This window comes from Macrotis lagotis, chromosome 1, assembly GCF_037893015.1.
Source record: "Macrotis lagotis isolate mMagLag1 chromosome 1, bilby.v1.9.chrom.fasta, whole genome shotgun sequence".
Lineage (NCBI taxonomy): Eukaryota > Metazoa > Chordata > Mammalia > Peramelemorphia > Peramelidae > Macrotis > Macrotis lagotis.
Genome location: NC_133658.1, coordinates 576,685,283 through 576,692,807, shown reverse-complemented (window position 1 = coordinate 576,692,807; position 7,525 = coordinate 576,685,283). Strand labels below are relative to the sequence as shown.

The window sequence follows — 7,525 nt, the reverse complement described above, 5'->3', positions numbered from 1 at the left end:
AGGGCTAGCTCCAGTCATCCTGATTCATATCTAGTCACAGGACCCAGATGGAGGAGAAAGAAAGGCTGGTGACTTAGCACAATAACTTCTCAGTCAAATTCAATTTACTTTCTTGTCATGGCATCACTTTTCTGATGTCATGGTCTCCTTCAAGAATGAAGGTCAAATATCATCATCAGAGATGGGATTTGATCCTTGGCATTCCTGTCTCAGACTAGATCTGTTTATTATGTTATATTATTGCCTTACAACCCTCATTTTCCCATCAAGAAAACTGTCATGTGAAAATAAGAAAAGTAGAGGAGAAAAGGTTTATCGTGATTTTTTTTAAACTAAGAGCCATATTTAATTTTTTTCCTGAGTGAGAAGAACTACCTTCAGTCACTATTATCAAACACTGACTGGCTTTGGAAGTTAATTTTTGCTATGGTCTTAATGAATTCAACCTAAAATTACATAGCAAAGTTATGAATATATGTGAAATTTACATTATATTGCAAAGTTAATTTGATGGCAGGTAATATCAAGCTGCATTTTATACTTCTTTTACTGTCAAAAGTTAAAACAGGAAGCAAGATTTCCATTCTCACATAAATTTTCAGCAGATATATTTGTCAAATTCAAACTAGACTTCTAGCAATGTATAAGTGCAAAAGAAATTTCCTTATTTCAAAACCCACTTATCTATGCAATTGAAAAATTTCCATTCTACATTCAGTAGGAGATGATTAATCTGCAATGTAAAGCTAAAAGACAAATATCAAGAGAAGAATCTAATAAAAATTATAATAAGTGCCTTCTCCACAATGAATATGCTCAAATAAAAATATATGCTCATGGACAGTTAGCAGGATGGTAGGATCTATTTAGATGAAAAGACATTTTCAGAGATAAAATATATGAAATTCTATTACAAGTGAACATTTGTAATCAATTTTGTTGATCAGAAACACTAAAAACAGCCAAAAAAAGTGAAATGTTTCCTGAACAAAAAAGAATTTAAAAAACAGAATTCTTATTAGTAGACCTACATTACCAAGAAAATGTATGCAATTAATATCAATAAAGTGCTTTGCCAATAAAAATTTATGGAAATTTGTTTTCTCTTTTATTATGTAAAAACATCCCCAATATTCTCAATTTTGCCTGTTGGCCTGCAAAAACCTAAAATATCTGGCCTTTCTTTTCCAGAAAAAGTTCATAAGCCCCTGCTCTATCATATAGTTATCTGTATAGTCTTTTCAAACCTTTGGATTAAAAGTTCCTTGAGAGCAAAGTCTATATGTTTTATCTATCTTTGAATCCTTCCAGTTCAGTGCTTAGCACAGGATCTGGATCATAGTAAACATTTAATTAATGTTTGTTGAATTTTGAATTGAACAATCAATGTTGGATAAGAATTCAATAGATGACCTCTAAGTCAGAAACCACCATATCACCCACCTTAAGAAAAAGATATTTTTTGGTCCAATTAGTCAAAGTGCAGCAAGGGCACAGAAGTGCATAGATCCAAAATTAACTATTATTTCCTAAAGGGAATTTTAGATATACAAATTTTCATTTAAAAATCTGCCATTACTTTTTCTGAAGGTCAGGATGACTTGGGATTAGACATGAGTCAGAAACCCAATCCCTGGAGCTGTGACTATGATTGGCAGACTAGCATCCATGGAAGCTATTGTGGGCAATCACATCCAGAGTCAGACTCTAACATTGTCTATGTCAAAGGTACCTTCAAAAATAATAGAAGAGAAGGGGCACAAGGAGGTATTGGTGTATACTGGAGATCAGAGCATGGTCTAAACATAAGTGATAGGTATTCTGGACGACAGACAAACCAAACTGCATCATTAGAAACAGCAATCAAAGCGGTTGAGCAAGCAAAGGTCCAAAATAAGGACAACATCGTAGTGTGCACAGACAGCCAACTTGTCACCAAGGATATGAATGAGTGGATTGACAACTGGAAAGGAAATGACTGGAAAACAAGTAAAAATGAAGATGTTGTCCACAGAGAGCAATTCATTAAACTGGATAATCTGACTCAGGACATGAATGTTGAGTGGAATTATGTACCTGCTTATTCAAAAGATGGAGGTAATGTTGCAGCTCAGAAATTAGCAAGAAAAGCAACTGGGAAGAAATGAAATACTTAATACTTGCAGATATTGAAATTTAGGTTATAGTGTCACTGTTTCTTCTTTTTTTTAACATCACTGTTTAATCTTGCAATATAATAATCTCCAAATCATTTTCTCTTTACCTTTCTCTTCCCCCCACTTGTTGAAGTTCTATATTCCAAGGCTATCTTTGGCCACTTTTTAATGTTTTCTTGGTTTTTCTATGTGCTATTTTAATTTTTTGTTTAATACAAACCAAAAAGAAATGTATATCAAAATAACTGTAGAAATTGTTAAAATAATAAATAAGAAGACAGATAGTTCCGTCTCTGTCAGATCCAGAAGAAATCTTGACTTGGCTCAACTCTTGCTCCAGACCCTAGAAACCAATCTAGACTGCTTGATGGCTCCCACAATTTAGGTATAAGGGAATCACCAACTTTTTCAGATAGTACGTACATGAAACAAGACTTCCCATCACCCCAACAGTGCTTTCTAAGGACTTCTAGCTTTTGCAGTTACCTTGTTTTGTATGCTCTAAAGTTTCCCACTGTCTTCTGATTTTTCTGTCAATCTAAAGATGCTTGCTTGGACCATTCAATCTGCCTCTCTGGGGTACATGTGAGTGTTTGTTTGATATTCTTATCAATAATGACATTGAATAGTTCATAGTTCAAATTTTGTTTTTTTCTTGGTAAAATGTTCTTTATTCTTACAATTCTAGGTATTGGTTGCTCTTACAAGTTATTTAGAGATTCTTGATGTCTAAGTCAAATAACTAAATTGTTCCTGTTTAAAAAAAATAAAATAAAATAAAAATCTGCCATTTATAACTGAACTTTAGTGCTTAGCTTTGACCCTTAATACAACTATTTTTCATTTTTTTCTCCCACAACATAAGGTTTAGAATACAATCACAATTGTTTCATTTTTCTTTGCAGATTAAAAGAAATTTATTACAATGGGAAAATTAAATGCAGTACCTCTAGATGTGACACTAGAGTAAAGAGCATCTGAGACCTCACTTATAGGAAATGCTTAAGCAAGACCAAAGGTAGTGGAATTGCTCAGTAGTCAGTTGTTATCGGTTTCCCAGGTGAGACATCCATCTATTGCATATTTCAGAAATATGTATTGAGTTGTCATTTGATTTCAGAAAGCATCAACACTCTTCCCCTGAGAGGAAGGGGAGAACCAATAGTAATACATCCTCTGCATGCCCATCTTGTAAGTCTATATTAATGACCGCTAGGTGGCTCCATAGTGCATAGAACACTGGGTCTTTAGGAAGACTCCTCTTCCTGAGTTCAAATTTAGTCTCAGTCATTTATTAGCAGTGTGACCCTGGGTAAGTCACTTAGCACTATTTGCTTTAGTTCCTCGCCTATAAAATGATCTAGAGAAGGAAATGGCAGATCACACTAGTATCTTTGCTGAGAAAATTCCAAATGGGATCACAAAGAATTGGATACATCTGAAATGACTGATTAACAGCAGCAGCAAATATACAATAATGAATCCATGAATGAATGAATAAAGTATTTATTAAGCCTTAGTATGTGCAAAGCACTGTTCTAAATACTGGTCATATAAATAGAAAAGTAAGATCATCTCTGTTCAAAGAGCTCACAATCTAATGGGGGAGATCCTATATATGAAAAGTTTCAGCTATAAGTCCAATTGGAGAAATCTACGGTCTTTAATGTACAACCACAAAATAAATATTAATTTCTCTTCTTTAATGTCGTTCCAATATTCCATCCTGTTCCTGGCCAGGTCTGGTATGCTTGCAGGGGAAAGAAATAAATATAGCAGCTTCTACTTTAGTCCCCTTATATGAGGTGCTTAAGACCCTGAGGGGAAACCAACCTCATGCCAAACCCCTAAAGATTTTAATAAACTACCTGAGTTTGTTCCTTAATGATTAATAAACTCCTACTCAGTTATACTTTCCTCTTCTCAAGTGATTTTGTATCCCAAGTTGTTATTATTTCAACCCCTTTCTCCATCCTCCAATGTCCACTAGCTTCTTGACATTTCCTTCAAACTACCTTCATCAGTGTTTGACTCTAAAGCTACCTACCCCATCCATTAGAGTGCCTGCTTCATAGGTAAATTACCAGCTTTTATCTTATCTTTTCCTTTTTCACTTCTTCTTATAGCTACTGAAAATGGGCTCCTTCCTGGTGCCACAGCCTCTTTGGTCACACTTTCTGACAATGATTACACTTCTGCTCATTCTCTCTGACATACAAGTGGAGAGGGGAGATTGGGATAGTCCCTCCTCCTCATTGCCATTTCTAGGGTTTTTCTCTAATACATCACCCTCTGGCTTTGAGGTTCAACTCATCCATATCCATTACTCAATCAAAATTCTAACAATCTCTAGGATAACTCCTTCTTTCCTCAATAAGTTTAGGGCCTTGATAAAAGTCTTTCTCTTTTCACCACTTCTTGGTTTCATGCTAGGGGATATATTGATACTCATTCAAACACTCTAATCCCTCAGATCCTCAACCTACTCATTTTTCATGATTGATTTCTCTACCATACCTCAGCTACCAATAGAAATGGGCATGCCATTAATCCTGCCATTACCCATAAATGCACCACTTGGATGTTCATAAACTCTCATACTACATTATCTGATCACAGTCTGTTCTTCCTATAAACCCTGTTATCTATCCTCATCATTAACTCCGAACCTTTGCCACTTCAGTTCTTTCCCTGGTCATCATTTCTGCACTGGTTGTATTCTTCTCCTTTCCTCTTCTTGATTCCTTGGTATCAGTCTGGTTCTATATTTCTTTCTTCTATTGAGTCCCTGGACTTCTTATTCTATCACCAGTTTTATTTTGCCAAATATCAACCTTGTATTACTAACACTATAATTGCCTTTGCTCCTATTCACATGCTACTGAGTAAAATCATAATCATGGTGACTGGGTCCATTACATGTCTATGATCAATAATATCAATTGGGCTCTCACCTTAGCAAGGTAATCCATTTTTTATCTACCTATTAAACTCACTATTCCACTTGCTGCAGTGATTTTTCCAAACCTTATCCTTTCCTCCTTAAACCTTTCCTTTCCTCTTTAAACCTTTCATAGATTTCCATCCTCCTAAACTCTCAGCTGAGAATGTAGTCTCATATTTTACTGAAAAAAAATAAGGTCAATCATAAAGAACTTTCTCATTTCTTCTCCCCTTCCTCTTATATCACTGGGACGACTTTTCTAACTACACCCTCCTTCTCAGAAGCTGAAAACCATATGCAAAAAGCATTGGAGTTTAAGTACATCAACATGGTAGTCAGTAGAATTATTAATGATTGTGAGTGGCAATTTAAATAAGAAATACCCTGCTCCTCAAAGACTGTAATATTAGAACAGCAAAATTCAGGCACTGAGTTAAGATAATGACTGTTAGTTGTGTTAGTCCAATATGTGAAAGCTATCAGTTGTTTTGTGAATTCATAAAAAAAAAACCACAAAAAGACAAAAACTGTGATTTCTTTAGCAATCATTCAGTTTATAAAGGAGGAAAATAAGTAAATCTGGCTGGGGGCTGATTATAAAAATGTGAAAGTCAATTTCAAAACTCAGATTGACCAAAGAGGCATTTTATTGAGTGGTCCCAAATGAAAAGTGATGTGAGGAGTGACCATGGTAAAGCAAACCCTGGATTTAATATATGTTAAAAAATGTTGGGGCAGCTAGGTGGCGCAGTGGATAGAGCACCAGCCCTGGAGTCAAGAGGACCTGAGTTCAAATACTGCCTCTGACACTTAATAATTACCTAGCTGTGTGGCCTTGGGCAAGCCACTTAAGCCCATTTGCATTGAAAAAAATCCTAAAAAAAATATTAATGTTGATCTGGCAGGAGCCAAAGTCTTCTTCAAAGCAAAGAAGATTATTATCCAAGAGAAATAAAATAGAAATATAATTGTTCAATTTGTATTTTAGAAGAAAGAGGAGAGCAGTAGGGGGAGTAATAATGGGCAGAAAATCCTTTGCAAGAAAACCTTACAATCTGGCATCTTATTAATTGTTCAGGAAAGTGACAACCCAGTTCTCAATATATGTGATGGTGAATGCAGCAAATGAGGATCTAAAGTACTGTCAAAGCCTGGCAGCAACACTCTCTGAAGCAGGAGATCCAGAGCTACAGATGTACTGAGATCAGATAATCCAACAATGGGGTAAAATCTCTATTGACTGTGCTGTTGTCTCAGCAGTTGGACAGTTCCCATATCGGCAAGTGATTCATGCTATTGAACCTCAGAAGAAGTAAGAACATGCTCATAGATATGTGCAGTTACTAAAAAACCACAGAGTGTCTTTATCTGGCTGGATTTCCTGGTCATGGTTCAATAGCTATCCCAGCTCTTAGTTCTGGAATAGTTGTCTTTCCCTTAAGAAAGAGTAGAGACCCTCATCCTGTTCATCAAAAAAACTTCCAGGGCCCCCTGCTTGAAAAAGATTCATCTGAGGAGACAGTTCAAATTCTTTCCAAAACTGTAAAAAAAAAAAATCTTTAAACATCTTTCCTAGTAAAAATTCAGTGTCCTGTGCACAATCAAAATATCAGGGAAAAAACTTAAGAGAAAAAAATTCAAAAATGGAAATATGCTAACCTCCATCCAAAGTAGAAAAGGTCTGAGCATCTTGTTATTGAAGAAGGTATCCAAGATGTGAAGATGGTATCACCATTTATTCAACATGGTTTAAAGTGATTTTTTTTTGCAAGGCAAGGGGGTTAAGTGACTTGCCCAAGGCCACACAGCTAGGTAATTATTAAGTGTCTGAGGCAGGATTTGAACTCAGGTACTCCTGACTCCAGGGCCGGTGCTCTATCCACTGTGCCACCTAGTTGCCCTTCAAAGTGATTCTGAAATGGAAATGGTTTGATTCCCTTTGATCTGAAATCATAATCACCTCCTGTATTGACTTTACTTTAGTAAAGCTAACATGAGTGGAGTCTGTGAGAATTCTAGTGCCTCGAGTGTGTGAACACTGAATGTGTCTGTTCAGATGCCCCACACTCACTAATTCCAGAATCAAAAAGGAGTTTTAGTTTATCCATGTGCACTACTGGGGTCACCAGTGGTTATCCTCCAGCATTCAGTATAATACTTATTTCTACCTGCCAGGTAGAAGTTTTCAGAACGAGGCAAACAGAAACTGCTCATCCCACAAGAGAAAATGAGGAATATACTGGTAGGAACAGATCAAAGAGCCATGGACAGGTCTAATGCTGCTAGAATAGAGGCAAAAAAAAATTAAATCATTTAAATTTCTTTGAATGTATAATCTTCACTTATAAAATGGGGATACTAGAACTTGAAGTACCTACTCCCAAATAATTATTTTCAGGGAAGTGTATGGTGAAATATAAATTGT

General features: G+C 35.8%; 1 pseudogene; it reads left to right on the top strand.

Moving 5' to 3' along the window:
* The first annotated feature begins 1,613 nt into the window (after window positions 1–1,613).
* Window positions 1,614–2,147, top strand: LOC141505508 (ribonuclease H1 pseudogene; annotated as a pseudogene).
* The last annotated feature ends 5,378 nt before the right edge of the window (window positions 2,148–7,525 follow it).